Genomic DNA, 22,785 nt, shown 5'->3' with positions numbered 1-22,785 from the left:
AAAAAAAAAAAAAAAAAAAAAATATATATATATATATATATATCCTTAGAGAGAAAAGAAAAATAAAGTTAATTTTCAAACAGCACTTCTACTGAGTTATCTATTTTAGGTATTGTGCTTTTAATATTTTTATGCTGAATGCTCTTTTTTAGGGAGTCCCCCATTCCTGTTTCACGATGTAAAACTTGGTAGAAGTTGGTTGAAAGTTAAAGAGGAGAAAGTATCTAAGAAAGAAATTCAAAACAATAGAAAGATGGAAAATGTTAGAGAAAAGGAAGAAAAAATAGGATTTAGTAACATAGTCCCTAAAAAAGAGAAGAAAGAAAATAGAATATTTTAAGAAAATTTCCAAGAATTAAAGGACATAATTTTCTAAACTGATAAAGCCCCAGTGCTCATCCTGGATACCAACAGACCAACACCAAGTCTTTGAAATTTGAAAACGTTGATGATGAAGCAAAGACGTTAGTTAACAGCCTCCAGAGGACAAACGGAGCACTCAGATGATCAGGATGAAGCATGGCTTTGGGCCTCTCCACTGTAGTAGTAGAACCAAGAAAATGGCAAGAATGCACTCCAAATTCTAAAGCAAAACTCAGTCTTTCTAGTCCAAAATTCTATAGTCTATAGATGGTATATAGTTCTATATACCATCAAAGGTGAGGCAGTATAAAAATATTTTCAGAAGTACAAAGTCTCAAAATTTTTACCTTTTGTGCATTTTTACTGGGAATGTGATTCTCCACCAAAAAGAAGGAGGAGACTGAGAAATAGAAAACATGATAATGACCCTGGGGGATGTCGTGTGATGTGAAATAAATCAGGCATGCAAAATAAGTACTGCCTCATCTCACTGATGTGCGGAATCTGAAACAGTCGAAGTCCTAGAAACAACAATGACGGCTACCAGAGGAGGCTGGGAGTGGGGTGTCGGGGAGATATTGGTGAAAAGACACAAAATTGCTTTCAGCTTTTGGCTCGGAGGAGGCCGCCCTGCAACTTGCTTTGGTCTTCCTGAATCTAGGTTCATTTGACACCAGCTGCCTCTACCATCTGCCTAAGTTTGACCCCAACAAGATCAAAATCATGTACCCGAGGTGCACTGGTGGTGAAGTCGGTGCCATGTCTCCCCTGGCTCCCAAGATCGACTCTCTGGGTTTGTCTCCAAAAAAGGTTGGTGATGACATTGCCAAGGCAACTGGTGACTGGAAGGGTCTGAAGATTACAGTGAAACTGACTATCCAGAACAGGCAGGCCCCGATTCAGGTGGTACCTGCTGCCTCTGCCCTCATCACCAAAGTCCTCAAGGAACCACCGAGAGACAGAAAGAAACAGAAAAATATCAAACACAACAGAAATAACACTTTTGGTGACATTATTAACATTGCTAGACAGATGTGGCACCGGTCTTTAGCCAGAGAACTCTCTGGAACCATTAAAGAGGTCCTGGGGAAGGCCTGGTCTGTGGGCTGCAATGTCGATGGCTGCCACCCTCATGACATCGAAGATGACATCAACAGTGGAGCGGTGGCTGCCCAGCTAGTTAGAAAGTCCAAGGGAAAATGTTTCTACAAAGAATCATTTGACACCCCCCCAACAGACATAAAATTTCAATTAGAGAGGAGGAATAAGTGTAAGAGATACATTGTACATAGTAGTGTATCACATATTTGAAAATTACTAAAGAGAATGATTTTAAGGTTTGAACACACAGGGTGAGCATGTGAGGTAATGCATACATTATACATAGCTTGCTTTAACATCCCATAATGCCTACAGACATCGAAACATCATGTTGGTATACCATAAATATATATTTATTTTTACTTATCAATTTAAAAAATAAGAGAGACAGAAATGAAAAAGAAAGCGTGAGAGAAAAAAGACTGAGCTCTCAGAAGAGAGAGAGATTCTGCCTCCAGACTCCAGAATTGACTTGAGACGACAACAGCCAGTCCTGCCAGGATTTCCAGCCTGCTGGATTTCAGATCTGCCAGGCTCCACTGCTGAGTGAGCAAATGAGCCAATTCTTTAAAATAAATCTCTCATACGTGTGTGTGTGCATATGTGCATATAAGAGTGTGTGTGCGTGTATGAAGGCATGAGTTATAAAAAGCAGGGTATCTACTTAAAAGAGACTTGAACAGAATCTTATAGGTGATGTCCACTTCTTCAACCAACCAAGAGAAAAGCCGCGCCAGGTAAGGAGGCCAGCCCGTCTGTATCCGGCAGTGTGATTCAGATTTTGATGTCTGTCTTGATCTATCAGAAACATTTCAAGTTATCTTAAACTTGTCCTCTGTCCTCTTAAAAATGATTTTCATGTATGTGCAGGCAAACATACGATCACAAGTTCTTCTCTCTTTCTCCCTACCAAGCTCCTCATCTTAAATATTTCCATTCAAATAATGTCTACAGTGGACATAAACTTTTAAAAATACATTTTACCAGTTTTATCAGCATTTTGAAACTGTAAGGAGAATTGTGCCCATCTGTGTACAAATGTCAGAGGCCAAGTGGCACCTTCAAAATGCCCAGAGGAAAAAAGCTCTGCACATGTCGGTGACCCAGTTAAAGCTGGAGAGGAGAAAGGCAGCCCTTGAAATGTCGGAGCCGCTCTGTAATTTAACCCCTCTCGTGTGGAGCCTGCTCTCGGCTCGGCGTTCTGTTCAGGGCTCCACTTTGTTCTCGTTTTTCAGAGTCGTGCATCTCCAGAATGGCTCTTGGGGCATCATTAAGAACCTTATGAAGGTCTCATCTGTCTGCATAGTTCTTGATGCCTCCCCCCAGATCACAGAGCTAACCCAATGCCTGGTCACCTGGCTCGCTATCCTCCCCTCCCCCCCGCACCAACCCCTAATGGAGAGGCTGGGCCGGGTTAGGGCTTGATGCCAGCAGGTTGGAGTTAAGGAGGCAGAGTCAGCAGGAACCAAACAGAGTGCGTTAGAGGCCAAGATCAAGTCTAAGGACCCTGATTTTAGACTCCAAATTAAAAGGCCAGAGAAATATTGAAGCGTAGGGCTCCAGATTTTATTAAGCATCAGAGTTGGAGGAAATGGGAAAAGGTCGCAGTGGTTGAGAAGAGTTCTAGGAAACACGAGGTCAATGTAACTATAGAATTGAGATAGGAACAGAAAAGGGACACAGAAACTGAAGCAGGAAGATGGGAGATGCATCCATTCTTTCATCCAACACTCATCAAAAGAGACTTGTAACTCTTCCCTCACCACTCCACATATACCTGTTACAAGGCCATGCAAGCAATTACTTCATTATTTAATTCATTCATTCAATAAACATTTACTGCTTGGGTTGGGACCCCTATCATGTCACTCTAAGGATGTGACCTTAGGCAAATCTTTTAGTGTCCCTGCCTCAGTTTCTTCATAAGTTAAATGGAGGTGTCACTCATAGATTTATGGTGAGCATTGAATGAGTTAAGACGTGTAAAGTGCTTAGAACGGTATGCAACTTGCAAAAAGAAATCAATAGATTCTTATTTCTATTTACTAACTGTTATGGATTAAATTGTGTTCCGCTCCCCAAAATACACTGAAGTTTAAACCCAATGCCTCGAGTGAGACTTTATTTGCGAGTAATCTTTACACTCGTATTCAAGTTAAGATAAGGTCATTACGGTGGGCTCTAATCCAGTATAACTGGAGTCCTTTTAAAAAGAGGGAAATTTGGACACAGGGAGGGGAGGCTGCCCTGTGAAGATGGAGATCGTGAGTGCAGTTACTGCCAAGAGCTGAAGAAGTCTTGAGGAGATAAGGTGAGTGAGGCAAAGAAAAATCATCCTTTAGAGACTGCAGAGGGAGCCTGGTCCTGGAAAGCACTGAGATCACAGACTTCCAGCCTCCAGAAGTGTGAGAGAATAAATTGCTGTCCTGTAAACCACCTCGTTTGTGGTATTACGTTACAGCAAGCCCGGGAAACTCTTGCAGCGAGTACCTACTATGTTTCAAAAATTGTTACAGTTCTGGTGAACAAGTGCCTAGGAATTTGAGTTTTCTCATAAAGATGATGGAAAGCTATGAGGGAAGTGATAGTCCAATTTTTATTTTCATGGACACAGAGGATACATTGAAAGGGGGAAAAAAACTTCAGGTAGGAGAACCAAATAGGTGGTTACCGGAGGACAAGAGGGAGAAAACGGTGGACCTGGGTGAGGCTGCAGGCACTGGGCAGGGGAGGTAGGGGAGGCAGGGCAGTAGGGGAAGATGTTCTGAAGACAGATTTCAGTGTTCCTGTGATGCATGGGGCAACGGGGGAGAAAAGAGGTGTCTGGGCGTGTGTGGATGGATGCCTGGGCCAAGTGCTAAGAGGAGGAGGAGGCTCAGGTTTAGAGGAGGAAGATAAGAAGTTCTGTTTTGGACAAGTTGAATTTTAGATATCTGAGGAGCAACAGAGAGAAATCCACTAGGCAGTTGGAATATGAGTTCGGCATAAAGGACACACAGGGCTTAGCGGAAAGTATAAATTTGGGGATTAGCATATCAATGGCAGTGGAGAAGATTATATTAGGGAATTGTGTAGGACAGGGAAAGGTGTCTTATCTTGTGAACCAGTTTAAACGTGTACAAAACTTTTTTCACATATCTATATTCATTTTTCCAGAGTGACTGTGTAGCTTTCTTCAGATTCTCAAAGGCATCAATGATTAAAAAAAAAAAAAAAAAAACACTTTTGTGAACTACTGGCATAAAGTAAGAAGAGGGCCTGGGACCAAACACTGAAGCATACACATATTTAAGGAATAATCTTTAAAGATTTTGAATAGTGGCTAAACAGGTGAAAGGAAATCTAGAATCGTATAAGTCAAGGGGTGACAATGATTCAAAAATATGAGTATTGTCACCAATGTCAAATATTGCCAAAAGCTCAAAATAAAAGAAGAAGGGATTTACCTTCAGGTAGTTATTGTGACCTTGTCAGGAGCAATTTAAAATGAACTGGTCGGAACAGAAATCTTTACTCTGAGGGGTAAATGAGAGGTGAGAGAGAGGGCCATGAAATTTCAAAATCAGAAAATCCTATCCTTCTGCTAATTCCAAGATGAATAAACAGAATTCATTCTGTGTTTTTCAAAACTGATAAATCAACCTGACATGTATCCTTTCTCTTTTCATTTTTCATAGAACTCTGCTTACTTCTTATTTAGTGACACTGTTTCTTTTCTAAAAGAAAAGTCCGAAGAGAAAGTCTGAAATGAAAATTCCTGGGCCTGCCTAGAAACCAAAACAGGTGCATTCTCATCAGGTCCCCAAACACAAACTACAAGTTAGGACTCAAACAACAGTTGAATTCAGTCATATTGAGAGAATCACTTGGCTGGACAATGGCTGTAACTTCAAAGAGCTTGAGGCTTCCAGGAAAGAATCTAGGCTGTGCCTAAACCATGTCCATACTATTTATTGCGATTACTAAACAAATGGTTTGAAGAGAGCATCCTGGAAACCAAAGGATGAGTTGTTCAATTTTTTATTTTTCAGGAGATTGCTTTGGCCTCACAGAGGCAAAAACATTGTCAAAGATAATGTTTTAAAAAAATTTCAATGGAATTTTTCATTGAAAATAACGATTCAATGAGAATTATTCTTAAAATGAGGATTATTCTTTCAATGAGGATTATTCTTAAAATGTGATTTGTTTTCCTTACTAAGACAAAGCTTTAAACAAACACTTTTTCTGTGAAGTTTGTAATGGCAGAATTAAAAATGCTTCTGTACCTCCCTCCCGATGGGAGGCGTCGCTGTGCCCACTCTGTAATGCAGCCGTTTCGCTCTCCTACTGATCAAGCCTTTTGGGAGAGGGACTGTATCATTTTTATCCCCAATAACTGGGAGTTAAAAGTATATTGAATGAATGAATGAATTTTCATTATTTGCCCAAATTTATTTATTGGTCTCCCTTTGAGTTTCCATTGATGCAATAAGAATTGAAATTTTTCTCTTGTCTCACAGTTAAGGATGACTGTTTTTCCCATAATGCATTTAAGAAAATTATTAATAAGACAATGGAAAAGAAAACGTCACAATTCATTTGAAATGCAAAGAGCAAATAAACCGGAGTTAAAAAACAGACACTAAATGTTGTGCATATGTCAAGTAAAAACAAGAACGCCTGTCCTGGAACTCGAAGAGTGAGATTGCCCGGGCGTTAGAAGTCTTGTAGGCTAAGAGGAAGTCTGATTAGGTTAATAGTTATATATGCATTAAAAGAAAAGAGGAAACAGTGAATTGGCAGAAGCAGTTCTACTGAGAGAGGACTCTATGTGACATTTCACAAGTGTGACTGGAATGCACATGGAGGCAGAGATGGTTTCCCTGATCACAGTACTTACACTCTGTGTGGCTTCCTAGTTCCTCAGGGATCACAAGTGGACCCAATAGTTTAAACAGCAACCACAGCAAAGAACACACATACATACTATCAGGCAAATTCACTGACTTAGTTTTATTTCTTTATTTGTTCAACTCTATCTGCAGTCATGATGAAAGGGGCATTGAGAATTTTCAAAATAATTATGATCTAATTATAATTAATAATGATGCTTGGAAAGAGAAAACCTTACTTCCATGTTCTAAAAACATTTCATATGGCAAGATTCACTTGGTTAACACTGAAAAACAGAATTCGCGTGACATGCACCCAGCAATTTTTATGGAATTTTAAAATATGGAGTGATGATGTCTGGCATGACTGTGTAGGATCCTAAGTTATTCATCCCTGCAACATCTAAGACACTTTACTAAAAAGTGTCAAGGGATGACAGTGGGCATCTGTTCATTTATTACTAATATGTCATCATACGTCTACTGGGAGCCAGGCCCTGACATCACTCCTCTAGTGATAATGAGCAATGAAACAATTTAAAAAGTTTAAAATGTGTACTTTTTCCTACAGAAAGCCGAGCAAATATTTATCTGCTTATTGGAATTCTGAGTGAACTTTTCTATCTATAACATCTACCAGGAGATCTCCCAAGAATAAGTTGGCTTGTGGAATTTCTGACCCTTGTTCTTGGATGATAGACGGTGATGTCAATAATATTTGCTACTGAGAGTCAGAAGCTGAGAGTAAAAAGAAGGTTCCTTTTCCCCAGTCATACAAACACATCAAAATGAAGTTGCCATGATGAATTTCCATCCTCAAAATAAACAGTTTTGGAAAAGGACTACCTTAAGGGGATGGCTTGCTGTATACCCCCCACCTTCAGAGGGAAATGATTCACCTCCCTTACCAAGTTCCCGCCCGTGAGTGGGAAAACAAGAGATCATACTGAGCGCTATTTGAGAACTGAAGATTTGAATGAATTGTTTTATTTGATCACATTTATCTTTCTATATTTAGATTTCTAGCCCGGCCAGTCTATCGTCCAGTCTCTGCTCAGCAAATCATCTTTTAAAAATACTTGGGGAGAAGGACTATGCCTAAAAAATGCAAGCAGTGTAACCTAATTCTTGGTGCCCTCAATTAACCTGAAACAATAAATAAAAAGTACACACATCAATAGAAAAGAAAAAAATAAATGTACGAGTCAGAGTGTGCACTGAGACTGATAAGTTGTCATTCATTCAAAGAGAATGAAACCCCCAAGGGCTTCTCTCTGCTCTCTCGTTCCACAGCCTGTTTGATTTGGACCTTCCCACCTCGTCCACCTCCTTTCCTTGCCCTCACATGCCAGCATCCCCATCAGGGAGCCTGCCCATCATCACTCCGACCAACGCCTCCTTACAGCCCTGCACCTGCTCTAATGCCCCACATCTCTGTTGGTTTGGAAGTCAGCTCAAACATCACTTCCTTGGACGTCTTCCATGGCCCCAGTCTCAATCTTGACTTGACGCTTCTATCCATTACCCTATTGGGGTTTTCCCTTCATATCTCTTAACACAATCTGATATTTTCTGCTTGTTGTCCAACTCTCTCAACTAGAAAATGTCCTCTGTGAGCACAGACCGTCAGTCTGCTGTGTTAACCAGGGCGCCGTAGCAGCTAGTAACGGTGTTGGCCCACAGCAAACAGTCGTCGATGTTTGTTGAATGAATACGTAAGTGAACGAATGACAACTTATCAGTACGGGAAGCTTTAGAGAGAGGCTGCTTTTTAAGGGATTTCCTACCTGTTTATGACAACAGCTATCTCTCCAGGAAACAGAGAAGATAATGCTTGCAGAGGGTGGAAAACAAGGCCTCCAGAAGGGTACCCAGTGTGGAACTGCAAAAGGAGAGGGAGACCCTGACGATATCCCAAAAAGGGTATAAACATGAAGGTAACCTGAATGCTAAGAGGCAAGGCCCAGCTGAAAGAGGCAGGCAAACAATGCTAATTATCCACGGCAGTGCTTCCCCAGCACCTCGCAGTCAGAACTCAACGTGTGAACTTGGAATGGAAACTCATTTCCCGCGTGCACAACATAATTATGAGGTAAGTCTTCTGGAAAAACAATGCATGTAATAGATTCCAAAGTCAAGAGGAAGTGATTTTTAAATTATTCGCTATTTTAGGTAACTCATAACCAAATGTTGTTTTTATAGTTATATCATCACATATTTGAAATGAGTGAAAGAATAAATGAATTTATATAAAGTGAAACATTAGATTGGGGTGGTAATTGGCTGCAGATAGAAAGGTGAGACAGGCAGCGTGATATATAAGCTTTCGTCTCTAGAATAACTTTATGTTTTAAAGTGTATAAATGTTGTATATATGTGTGTATATATATTCAACTGAGTGTCAGGCTAGAAGTGCCTGATAGATTGGAAAGTCTAATTCGTCATTATTATGGGTGTAAACATCCTCTTTTACCATTAAGACTACTGAACAAAACTGCTGGTAAAGGGTGGCCAAGGAATCTGGGCCAGAGAGGTCCTGGGTCATGCTGCTGATTTAGGGTAGAGGTGACATGGCTCACTCTTAGGGTCATGGTCCTCTCCATCTCCACCATTAGATAATTCAAACCAATCTAGTTAGAACTGTTTGAACAGATTATTTCTCTATCAGGTGATTTTTGTTTTTCGTATTTTTTTTTTTATTTTTAGCAGCATTTGAGTTCCTTTTTTACTTGTCTTCTAAAGTCACCTGTTGGAAGGAAAGCCAGAATTTGGGCCCCTTTGTTTGACTCTCTATTTACAATAATGTGATAAAAGCTCTAAGATCTGAATGCAGCATTCTTGAGTTCAGACCTATCTTTATTCTCTGACTCACGTAACTGTGGAAGAACTTGTACAATTAAAATAATCCTACTGTAAATTCAGCATCCTTAAAGAAATACGTTTAAAGGTGCTCTAAGAATTTGTCACATTTTACAGTTTTTTGTTTGAAGTGAAAGAACGTGTCTTCATTTCTTGCAGGAACTCTAGAACACGGCAGTGACTGTTGACACCCGGGTTTTCTTTGGCAGATGACCAGGTAAAATCAGCATTAACCACGTGCAGAAAATGCCAAATGGAGGGGAAATGACAAATGTGCCAGATGATTTAATATTAAGTAAAAATAAAGGTTAACAGAAACGATCTTTTCTTCTTGGTTTGCAAAATAAGTTAAAAGTGCTTTTCGCATTTGCAAAAACTTTGTCAATAGAAAGTCTGACTTTAAAATGCAGATAGTGGTTTTTATATATGTTGTGCAAAACCACTATGACACACCTGATAGTCACCGCAGTTTTGACCAGTGTAAGTTTAATAGTAAAAGGGTATATTTAAGCCCAACATTTGGAGTAAAATTAAATAATGATAATCAGATAAAGAATTTCTTCAATGACATCAAGCAATTATAATCCACCCTGACAGTGTGTTTGGTCTAGGTTCATGACCAGGAGATTGCAAACCAAGTCATCCATTCCATCGCTTGTGGGACTGTTGCCATTAAGACCAGTCCTCCTGGCTTCTGTCTTGTCCCTAAGAGAGTGTGATGGCAGAGGACAGTGGATTGACGTGAACCTGACCCAGTGCCCACTGGCAAGAGCAGGATGAAGGATGCTCTGCTCTCATTTTTTCCCTCTTCTCTTTAATAAGGATGTCTTTATCACATCTTCCTAATTAAAAAAATGAGAAACAGCCAATATAGGTAACTTCAAAAATGCAGAGAAGCCCAAAGGAAAGATAAAAATATTTTTTAAAAAATCACCACCCATGTGACCACCTCCATAAACCCCTTCTGGGTTTATTAATACCGTAAAGTCTTATTACGTGGCGTGCTGCCCCCATTCAGGAGATATTCTTCTCCAATATCATTATTCCAGTACAGGAACGCACTATAACTTTCAGAACCAGTCGCCAATAATTAGAGCTCTGAACTATTTTATTTTTCATTTATTCATAATATCAGCACACTAGTTTTTATTCTTTGGTATTTAAAGTTTCTTAAAATAAAAGGGAAAAAAGAATAAGAAAGGAGCATCTATTCATTTTATGAGTAAATACACTCATTAAAATAAAGGGTCATAGAAGTTATAAAAAGTGTGGATTGATATATTGTGTCTGATCTACTAAAAGAAATTGGTATATATATGTTTTGCAGTCTGACTTATGATTCTTGCATGTAATCATAATGTTTGAAAAAGCAGCACAGTTCTTTTGGTGAAGGTTTCTATTTTCCGTGATATCTGTAGAGTTTGTTCCAGAATCTTCTTCAGCAGCCTAATTATCAGAGGCACGGAGGTTGGGCTTTGATTAAAACAAAATTCACAAAGAGTTATGGACCCGTTTAATCTCCTAATAAAAAAAGAAATCATATTTTGATGCTGTTCTTATATCAAACCTTATATTTAAATATATTACAATGTTTACTAAATAATGTAATTTATCAGGAGACATTTAGAAAATCTTACCAGGAAAAGGAATAGCCCAACTATAATAGCTGTTAGCAGTGGCTAAACATGAAGCTGTGGTGAAGTGCCACTCAAATGTGGATTTGGCAAATAAGGATAAAACCCAAGGAAAAACAGAAGCAACACTGATTTTACCATGGAAACACTGGATTTGTTAGTAAATGAGGTTCTTTTTAATGAGTTTATTACATGTAAAACTTTGTCTGTGCTTTTCCCATCCCAGATAAATAAACTTGTCACTCTAGTACCCAATTTTCATGAACACTAATCTGTATGAAGTATATACATGCGCACACACACACACACACACAGAGGGATATCTGCAAATCTATAAAACCTTTCTTTGCTACTTTGAAGCATCCTAATGTAGTCAATTATCTTTAGAAACTAGAACATTATGAATAGGGATGTTCCCATATTAGAGCTATGAAACAGGTTAATAATTTCATATTAGATGCGATTGCTCTCCCAGGCAGGTATATTTCATAACCAATAACACAAAATCAAGAAAGGCATCCAAACCAAGAACACATTTTCTTGCTGTCTTTTGGAAAGGAAATATTATTTCTTTTTCCTGGAATTAATTTCTTGACACACAGCTGTAGTAACTTCTATTTTTCTTTCCCCAAACCTAAAATAAATTCCACACATATTATGGATCAGAACACAAGTCTTTGGAAAAACCTACATAAACCAGCTGTTTACAAGTCTCTTTTTTGTTTTATTGGTGAGCTGCAAGTGGGCTTTTTTACATAGACCCAGAAACGCAGAGAGGATTCTCTATAACCACAACCAGCACACTGCATAGTACAATATTAGAGAAAAAGTACATATTGTTCTCGAGACCAGATTCTTTAAAGCTGATGCACATTACGATAATCTGATAATAAATGCCAAAATGAAGCTGTATATTATCACATCTTTCAACACTTTTTGCATTATACAGATCACACAAGTACATTGTGCATTTCGAGATTAACATGACCAGTGTATAATGGTGTCAGCAACGCTCCAATATTAAAAATATGAAAAAATACTCCAGTTGCATTTACTCTCCATTTGAAGATACAGCGCTAGCATCAATTTTAAGATGCTCTATTCTTTGTTAGCAGAATACGTCTCCAACAAGCAGCCAGTATTTAAGTACAAAAGCACCAAGTCAGTGTGTGTATGTGTGTGTGTGTGTGTGTGTGATAGTGTAAGTTAAACTCAGGCTTACTGATTTTGCAAAGAATTTTAAAATTACAATGACAATTTCTTAGATTATATGCACGCTGCCTTCCTCCCACTCTTTATGTTCTCTAATCGTGTAAGTAGAATTGCATGGAATGCACAACAAAATATGAGCCATAAAATCTGAAACAATTCTTCTAGCTTAATAATACCATAGTTTAACACAAAAATAATGCATTCTTCCTTCTCCATTCCCTGAAAGCCCCCAAACTCTATTAGTCCTCTGAGTACATCTGCAGGAAGCAAGATAGGTAATTTTTAGAAGTATTCCAAAATTACAATGACACCATTGGAGAGATTCTATATGAAAAACGTTAAGGAACATAGTTTCTACAGGTAACTCTCTTGGAGTCTCCTTATACACTAAAGCTTATATAGACTTGAAAATAAGTAAATGAATAAATGAACACAGTAGTCATGTAGTTTGTAACTACCAACCTGGGTCAGGTAACCTGAACATGAGTTCTAGGTGAAGAAGCGGGGAAAGGGCGTCTGTGCGTGCTGATTGTCTGTGCTTGGCTCTGTCCTAGGTGTTTACACCTGTCATCCTGGTTTATCCTCTCCTCTTCGTGGGGCAGGTATTATGTGTTTCATTTAACAATTGTGCAAACAGAGGCTCAGTGGTTTGATGTAACTTGCTCTTAAGCGACTATATTAGAATGAGCACCTGATTTGCAGGCAAGATCCATACTTGATCCATTACAACATGTGTTCTTGGGCTCCATCACTCAAAATCCAGCTTGTCCCTCAGGTGCAGAAGGAGGATCCATTGACTACCTCGGAAGGTTTTTAAAGAATCAGATGTAATGTGAAACAACTTTGAAAACTATGTGGAGCTCTACAAACATAAGCATTAAGAGAATAATTAATCAGGTTTCATTGGTGAGAAAAGCCAGACCCCAGATTCTATCATAGATCTTGTTCTCTTTCCTTCCTTTCCACTTATTCCCATGACCCCTTCACTTCAACTCTGTGTAATTAGACTTTGACCCAATTATGAAAACTGCATCCTCTCCTCTGAAGATGGCTGCACCAGCAGAACGGAAGTTGGCGTCCTTGTTCAGCCAACAACCTGCACAACCGTATTCGACCAGTGAACACTACTGTGGCGAGGTCATCAATGATCTCCTATTGGCAAAATCCACTGGACGCTTCCAACATCATCTTATGGAAGTTTTTTGTGACCTATAACAGTGCTGAAAATTCCTTCACAGAACTCATCTCACTTGTTCAACAAAGCTAACGACAATGTCTCCTTGTTTTCCTCCTAACCCTCCGGCAGTTTCTCTGAGTCTCCTTCCCAAGCTCTTCTTCCTTTGGCTGTTTCCAGGATCTGTCTGTCTTCAGCCTTCCATTTTCATTACATGCCAAAAATGAGCAACCCATAAAATAACGCTGTGTGGCGTTTGGCCCAAGACCTTCAGCAGACTGAAATCTGGAGGTGAGGAACTACCCTAAGGCGGCCCTGGTGGAAGAGGTGGGTGCTCTGGGAGCGGCAGCTGGTGCCACTGCCAGGGTTGGGCCATTCTCCTGTGCCCCACTCCACCCCCACCTTCTAGAGTATGAAGAAGCTGGTGAGGACGACCGTTAGTCCTCTCTACAGCTAACACGTGCCTCACAGCCTGGTACTAGGGGAATGTTTCACTGAATTGAGTGAATGATCAGAGTCACGTCACACTTAGGTGCTTAGTGACCTCAGAATAGTCACTTCAAACTCTGTGGGACCTCAGATTCTCCATCTGTAAAATGGAGAAAAATGGTAATAACAATGTTTTCAGGGAGATTTCTCAGTAATTTTGAGGTTGGGCAAATATTTTTGAGCTCAGAAGTGTTATGCAAATGGAAAAGTTAAAAGATTAGGAAATTGTTTCTGTCTTGTTAGTAATATTGGATAACTAAAAAGAAAGGTCCTACATTCTCACTGATAATTTTTAATTCAGTAAAATAGATAATCTATATGGTCATATATAATTTATATCATTTTCCTAGGATAGTAATTTATATTTTTTTCATGAAATTCAATTAAATTACTTTGATTTTGTTGTTGTTGTTGCTTTGGGACAGAGTGAGACCCTGGGTAGAGTGCCTTGGCATCATAACTCACAACAACCTGAAACTCTTGAGCTCAGGTGGTCCCCTGGTCTCCGCCTTCCAAGTAGCTGGGACTACAGGTACCTGCCACAATCCCTGGCTAGTGTTTCTATTTTGTTTTAGTGGAGCTGGGGTCTCTCTCTGGCTCAGGCTGATCTTGAACTCCTGAGCTCAAACAATCCACTTACCTCAGCCTCCCAAAGTGCTGTGATTACAGGTGTGAGCCATTGCACCCAGCTTTAAAATCACTTCCATTTTGAATTAAAAATTATAACCTATTACCAATTTGTGATCTTTTAAAAATTCAGTCTGAGGGGGAGAAACGCACCCAGCTCCGTGCAGCGGTTTCCCTGTGGGACGTCAGAGCTCCTGGGTTCGTCTCTCCCCTCTGCGCCACCGCCACCATCGTCTGGCTTCTGTTCCTGTCTGTTCTCTGTGCTGCTCCTCTGAAGATGACCGGAATGTCCTTTTTGCTAAGTCTAGGGGACACTGGCGGCTCTGTCTACTGGGCCAGCTCAGCAGCCCATGACCCAGTTGGTCCCCTCTCCTCCCCCGTGCTGGCTTGGATTGCTGTCTCAGATGCTCTACTCTCCTGATTTTCCTTCACTTCTTTAAAAATTCTCCCCTGACTCCTTCTGCATGACTTTTTCTTTGGGGTTATGCCCTTGGCTTTTTTTTTTTTTTTAACTCTACATTCACTCCCCAGGAAATCCCATGCCCTCTTAGGCATTCACGGTCTACGTGTTGGTTATGCACAGATCTTGTCTGCAGTCCTGGTCACCCTTCAGAGTTTCACACCCAAAGGTTTAAATGTCCTCATGCCACAACAACAGCTGGATGTTCACAGACACTTCAAACTCTTGCCCTCCCCAGCTACTCCTCCTGTTGCGTTCACGGTTTGATGAATGGGCCTGTGTAAAAGTTCAGGTTTGATGCGTCAGGAAGAAGCCAGTCTAAGTTTCTTGAGCAGAAGGGCCGTAGCTTAGGGCCTCTGCTTATGTTGTTCCTTCCACCCGAAGTCCTTCCCTGGTTCCCCTGCCCCTGCCACCCTGCAATCTTGGGTCATTTAATTGCTACTAATCCTAAAGATTCTAATCAAGGTGTATTCTGATCCTAAAAATCTCCCTGGCCCTGAAAGTCTGGGTCAACTGCCCTTCCTGTGTACTCTGTCAGAAATCAGTTGTAGAAACTTTCCTGACGCAGAGGCTGTGTCACTTTGTGTTGTGATCGTGTCCTTCTCCAAGACTAAAGGCAGAGACCAGATCTGTGTGTTGTCCTCGCCCCCAGCCCCTGACGCAGTGGCAGCACCGGCCATTCCACCCTCTGTCCCATCCTTGCTGTCCGACTGCACCTCACACCTTCCGCGAGGCTCACATTTTCTCAGCCCTCCTGACCCAGGCTAGGTGTTACCTGCACTATCCATTGTTTTGTGATCTCTGAGGTAGACTGTTTTGCTTTCTTCTTTAAGACCCCTCTGCCTTTCTTAGGGATTGTTTGCACGTGACAAAAATTCATTTCAACTATTTTCAATGAATGTGAGGCTTTATTATACAGATATAAGCAGATATGCTCAGATACAGCAAGAGTGTTGGCTATAACCTTAGATATTTCCACAACGCTTGGTAAATAGCCACTGCCTGGGTCGCTCCAGCAGCCACCGCAGCTTCTTGTGCTGGACCCTTCTGTGCCAACAGAAACAGAATGCTAGGGGTCCCAGGAGCCGCTCCAGCACCTCGGATAGTGGCTGAGACGAGCTGGAGCAGGGAGAAACCTCCGTCCAGGCTACAGGGTCTCTGACCTCTCTGTCCTTCAGTGTATCCACTCATACTTTTTATTCTTTGCCACAGACTTTTCTGCATCTCTAACTGCATGAGGGAGAACGTAGCTGCCCCAGCCTCCTACTCCTTCCCAGCACCAGCAGCGCCTGACTGGTATCTGTGATTGCTGATTTAAATTCCTGGGAGAAAAAAGTCCAGCTTAGAACAGCTGTCAGTTTTGACCCAATCACTGATGACCACAGAACAGGGTCACACCTTACGGATCTTATTGTATATGTCCAACTCCACACTTGAAGTATAAAGGTCTCAGAGAAAAGAACATGGCTCAGCACTCACACTGAGAGGGGTCTTCCACACTCCAGGAGCACTACCCGGGCTGTCGTCCCACTGTTGTAGGTATGGATCCAGATGTCTTTCTAATGGACTATAAGAAGCCTGAGGCAGAGGCAATGACTTATGTTTTTATGGCCCCAGAGCCTAGAATAGCACCTAACACAAAGAGCACCCAGTAAATGCTCATTTAATATATAAATGGAAATGATGGGGGGGGAGAACTAGAAACATTCACCTGATCTATTATTTCCTTATCTGTGTTCCAAAATGCACTAATCTTATAGGACACTTTAGGTCAGGAATAGGTGAATGTTTGCTATAAAGTGCCAGATAGTAAATATCTTAGGCATTACAGGCTCTACATGTCTTTATTCTATATTTTTCTTTGTGTTACTCTTACATAACTCTTTTATAATGCAAAAATCATTCTTAGCTCATGGACTGTATAAAAAAAAGACAACAGTCTGATTCTGGCTCATAGGCCATAATTTGCAGATCCCTTCTGTGTGTCATCAAGCCAGTTTGACATGGTAGACAGAGCAATGGCTCCCACAGAGGTCCTTGTCCTAATCCTGGGCATCTGTGAATATGTTACCTTACATGGCGGTGGGGATTCTGCAGATCTTATTTAATGAAGGATCTGGAGATGGGGAAACTGTCTGGATGGAACCAATGTAATCCAAGGTTTCTTATGAGAGGGAAACAGGAGAATTAGAATCAGAGAGAAAGAGAGAGATTTAAAGAAGCTCTACCACTGGCTTTGGAGAGGGAGCAAAGGCCACTAGCCAAGGAGTGTAGAAACCTTCTAAAAGCTGAAAAAAGCAGCAACCCTTATGCCTTCCTCTTTCACTCTTAAGGACTTGTGTGATCAGACTGGGCTCAGGATAATCTCCTATCTCAACCCTTAATTACGTTTGCCAAGACACTTGTATCATGTGTAGCATTTCATGGTTTCCAGGGAGTAAGGCATGAACATCTTTGAAAGACCATTATTTTGCCTATGATCCAGGTCCTAATGATATTATTCAAGCCACAAAATCAGATAATGTCAAAAGCTATCTCTATCTTGAACTTTTCAGCCACGTGAGGGGATAAACCCCACTTTTTGTTTTTTGTTAAACCAATTTGAGACAGGTATTTTATCACCTGTAACTACTTTAGGAAATCTGACTAATACATGATTTGACTAGAAACCCCTGCCTTTATTAATCATGTATATTTTGAGCTGCTCTTCCAAAGTGTATTCTTTGGGGCATATTGAATCTCCCCCTCAACTTACTTAATTTTATAGGGGAAACCAAGGCACAAAAAAAGAAAATAATTTTCCGAAGATCACAAAACTAATTTCATGAATTTCTGTCATGTGCAATAATGAATCTCCAAATTCCAGATTCCCCCTATAATGCGTGTCAATCCGAGAAGTTTTTCTTTTGCTATAAAGGTCTAGCTCCTCCCACAGCACTAGCTCCTCCTTCCATGAAGCCACGCCCACTTCCTGTGTGATCCGGTAGCTGCCAACCGCATTTTACGCAAGTCCTTCTTTTCTGCCTATCTAGAGTAAGTCACTGACTACTCCTTTTGTTGAACTAATCATTTATTTACTTACTCATTAACAAAATTACTTAGCTGCACTAAAAAGCCAAATTGCTATTTTGTATTTGTTAAATATTCCTTAAATCCGTACAAGCTACTATATCTTTCTAATGTTAGAAATCTTTAATAGGAATAATGTCATCTTTCTGTAGACAAGTGTTTGTTACTGTTTTAGTTCCCGACAACCTGGACCAAGGTGACCTTGTTCAATTCCTACTGGGAAAATGCGTCGTCCTTTTTCCTGGCAGGGATGTAAGAATGTACACTGGAGAAGGATTTCTAATTTCTGGGCTTGAGAACAGCTTAGTCTCATAAGTCACTCATAACCAGCTCAAGAGGTGTCCGTGACGTTTGATTCTGTTCCTAGCTATCAGCAATCGAGTAACATCAGCATTAAACGACTTAAGAATTTTCAAAGTGTTTCGTTCTAAGTAAAACAGTACAGCTACAAATTTCACTTCATAAATTTGTTCAATGATTGTTTGAACAGAAAGGACAGAAGCAGATACACACGGCTTGGTGTTTTCCTCTCTTCCTAGCCTTGCCTTTGCTCCTGGCAATGCAAACCCAAGTGCATCCCGGTGCTGGGCTCCCTTCCCACCTGGCAAACTCAGAACCCCCAGGCCTCCCTTTTATTCTCGCAGTGTTGGTTGAGGACTGGCTCGAGGTGAGATCTGAGGGGACCAGATGGTCCCACAGTGGAGGGAGAAGAAAGGGTCGCTCCCTTCAGATCCCTCTGAGAGATCGCACGGCCCCCACAGCCAGCCGAGACCCAGGGACGGAGTGTGCTTGTGTCTTTCCTTGACTACCTGAACCTAATGACTCAGATAGTATTTTTTGGAAAATATTTCCAATATTTTTCTTGAAATGGAGATGAGATGCACACATTATTGCTGCTATCTGAGGCTTTGTTTTTCTCACTGTGGCTAAATCTTTAAAAATAAGACAGGCACAGATTTATTTCCATCTGTTTCCAGTTTTAGTAAAGGTAAAATGGTGTGTGTGTGTGTGTGTGTGTGTATTATCTGCCTACCTGTTGTTTGCCATCTGTTCATCTGTCTTCTCATGGTTAACAAGAGATAGGTTCCAGAGCCTAACTGCTCAAGTTTAGATTCTTGTTCTATCACCTAAGCCCATAATTTTTATCAGGTTATTCAACTATCAATTCCTCAGTTATCTGTTCTGGGTAATGGGAATAACTCATAATGCTTTGCACCTAGGGTGACCAGAAGACCAAGAAATGCACATGGAGTGCTGGACCAGAGTCTGGTGCACAGTAAGCGCTGACTATCGTCGTTCTTATTGAAGTAAGTTGTGTCTCTGTGAACCAAAGAAGGAGATAAACCCTAGAAAGAAGCGAAGGGGGTAGTGATAGGAAGAAAAGCGCGTGAATATAGGACATCAGGGAGAAAAAAGGAAGAGGCTTCCGCCAGCATTTCCCAGGAACACTGCAGAAAGCCGCCGCTGCGGATCTTCACGCTAAGCCCGACCTCTGGGTTAGCGAAATGTGAGTTCGTGCCCTGTAGCTTGAGAAGACGAGAGTGAGCAAGTCTCTGGCTACAAAAACTGCTGAGGACAAATTTAGTTTCCTTCCTGTTATGCTGAACATTGGTTCTAGGGGAAACAAAGCACAGATTACAAACAAACCAAAGCAGAAAATAACTTTTGAAATGGGACCCGTCAGGGAACTTGCTGGAAGACTGTTTTTCTAACAGAGGAGAAGAAAGGAATGTAGATGCCACACAGATGGCCGCGCTGTAGTCACATCCCGCTAGACGATCTCTGCAGATTAAAAAACAAAAGAAAGAAAAATGATTTTTAGAATGTTGATTTCATTTAAAATATGGGTAGAAGTAACATTTTGTCTAAGAATTGCAAATTAAATATTTTATCATATTTGTCTTTCCCCAGAGTAATAAAAAATTTGAATTATTCCTCAAATGAAAATTCTTAAAGTTGCAAATTTGGCATTAAGAAAAGTAAATTAAAAATTTGATTTTAAAAACATGACAAGAGGGAGGATATTTAGAGGGTGATTATCAATCATACAGCAATCTAATGAAATAATTATATGGTTGCGGCTGATAATAATCAATGTACAATGTATTATAAATTATTGTTTAAACAATTTTTTAAGATTTTACTTTTAGAAAAATTGTAATTTAATTTTTTAGTTAGCATATCTTAATATTTACACAGTAGAAAATCATATACTTAACAAAGTAGAACTTAATTGAAATGGCAAAAATTCAATCATTTAAATCAATGATATGTATACAAATAATAATGAAACTCTATGGCATGTTGAGATAGATAATTTTCATACAGTCGCTCATAAGAAGTCTTAATCACTTTTTATAGTACTGAAAAAATGCTTCTTTATTCTAGCTTATTAGAAAGGTGCAGATAGAATGGGGTAGACTGTGTTTCTATAGTCTGAACACTGAATCAGCACCCCAGGTAAGGCTGTCACGGCAGGATTCCTCTGGAGATGTAATTTCTGTGTTACATCTTTACAAAGACTCTCTCCCACTGTTATAAAGTGTGGTCTGTGTATGCCAGGGAGTACTGTTCAGCTATAAAAAAGAGGGAGACTTTACATCTTTTGTATTAACCTGGATGGAGTTGAAGCACATTCTTCTCAGTAAAGTATCACAAGAGTAGAAAAGTAAGTATCCAATCTACTCAATACTAATATGAAACTAGTAGATGAACAAATATACACCCACACTAGAGAAAAACACAAGTATATTCAAGTGGGGGTGGGGCATGGGGAAAGGGGAGGAGGGTGGGAGACCGGAAAGCTCTTACCTAAGGGAGACAGTGTGAGGGTATACGGCACACTGTCGGGTGAAGGGCTCAACTGCAACTTGAACTTTACCTTAGAAACGCAAACAATGTAATGTAATCACCTGTGCCCTCATATTAATCTGAAATTAAAAAAACAGAAAACAAAGACTCTCCCACTGTGGGAGCCGCCCAAGATGGCCTCTAGGGATCCCTCTGTCAGTATTTACACCTTTATGTTGGTTTTTCCTATATTGAATAGGGCTCATGTGTGCAACAAATAAAATACTCAGGGAATGATAGAGTGTGACTTCTGAACCCAGGTCATAAAAACACTGAAACTCCTATCTTGTTCTTTTGCCTCATTTGCTTTGGGAGAAGAGTGCTATTGCATTATGAGGATGTCAAGCAACCCTATAGTGAGATCCATGTGGCAAGGAGCCCTTAAGACTTGAAAGCCCCTAAGCTAGAACCACCTGCGTAAGGCAATAATGAGTTCCTGACCATAAAATCTCTAAGATAAGAGTGTTGGGTTGGAGAAATATGTTACGTAACAAGAGATAATGAACATCCTCTGTCTTCAAAACACCTGGATTATAGGATGTCTCTGGCCATGTCTTCTTCTAATTCTTCAGTTAGATGAATAGCTTCATCTAATTGGTACCATCTAGGTTGCAGTAATTCTTCCCCTTTATAATGTAAAATATCTTCCACTGGTTCCTAATTACCTGTGAACAGCCAGCTTCTAGTTTCTCTGTTTCCTTGAGGGATTACATTTGGACAGCCAGCCTGAGGAGAAATTTAGGTGAAAGCTCCAGAATGACCACTTGTACACTTGGTCTGTCATTATTTGCCAAAATCAATGGCTAAACCCAACAACCAACCTAGGGACGTTCCACTGAAGAAAAAACAGAATTGCATATGGTGCTCCCTGGCCAAAAGCTCAGAGCAGTAATCATCATAGGGTCTCTACCTAGTAAGGCATATTCCTGGCTGCCAGCATTTTAAGCAGATTCAGGAAAGGGGATGGAAGTCTTACAACTGAGTATTAAACTTTCAATTATTTCAGTCCGGTGTTTTAGCCTCAGACTCTTCTGTTATGCCTGGGATGCTTGAAACTGGAGCCAATGTAGTTCAACTTCTTTGAAAAATAGTCTTCTTTCTCCTGCTAAACAGAGGATGAAGGTGGGAGAGGAGAGAGAGAGCTGGGGGCGGGGGAGTGGCTGGAGGTCCCTCTGATCTGCATCCGCACTTCCCCACTTATCCAGTCTTCATCCTTGCTCCTCACCCTCCCTTCCCATTCATTCTCATTCTCTCTCTCTCTCTCCCTGACCCTCTTCATCTGCTTCTGTCTTCCAAACAGTTGATGAAATACCATTTCCAATATCGTTGCCTTGCTCATTTTCTTTTCTTATGAGCAAACATCTTTGTTATTCTTTTGCTGTCATTTGGTAGACTTAGGGGAAGGGATAGAGAGAAGCACACATAATTGACTCACCATTTTTAACCAAAAGCCTTGAACTTTTCCTTTTTGTTAGCATCAAGGCAATCATAAGAGCCCTTGGTCCTTAATTTTTCTTTTTCCCACATTTTGAAAAGTGAAAGAAAAAAAACCCCAAATTGATTGTTTTGACATAGTGCTGTGGATGAAAAATCTGAACGAATACAGTCATGTGCCAGATTACTACATTTGGTCAACAACAGACCATAGTCTGTTTATAATGGAACTAGAAAAAGTCCTACCTAGCTGGGCATTGTGGCAGGCACCTGTGTTCCCAGCTACTTGGGAGGCTGAGGCAAGAGAATCGCTTGAACCCAAGAGTTTGAGGTTGCTGTGAGCTGTGATGCCATGGCACTCTGAGAGCAGGGGCACGAAGTGAGACCCTGTCTCAAAAAAATAAAAGTCCTATTACCTAGTGATGTGGTAGCCATGGTAACAACGCAGCACATCACCCATGTTTGTGTGATGTTGATGCAAACCAACCTACCACACGGCAGTCCTGTAAAGGGATAGCCATACAGTTATGTGTACATAGTACTTGACAGTGTTAAAAATGACTATTTGACCAGTTTATGTACTTACTGTATTATTTGTCATTATTTAGGAGTGCCCTCCTTCTACTTATATTAAAAAAA

The 22,785-nt window shown here is 40.4% G+C and overlaps 1 pseudogene; it reads left to right on the top strand.

Moving 5' to 3' along the window:
* Positions 1 to 2,889, top strand: part of LOC100964971 — a 9,512-nt pseudogene extending 6,623 nt beyond the window's left edge.
* The last annotated feature ends 19,896 nt before the right edge of the window (positions 2,890 to 22,785 follow it).

Source organism: Otolemur garnettii, unplaced genomic scaffold (genome assembly GCF_000181295.1).
Source record: "Otolemur garnettii isolate 467f Iridium unplaced genomic scaffold, OtoGar3 scaffold00017, whole genome shotgun sequence".
In the NCBI taxonomy this organism is placed as follows: domain Eukaryota; kingdom Metazoa; phylum Chordata; class Mammalia; order Primates; family Galagidae; genus Otolemur; species Otolemur garnettii.
Note: the sequence above shows the minus strand (reverse complement) of the source record. Positions and strands in the feature narration are given on the sequence as shown.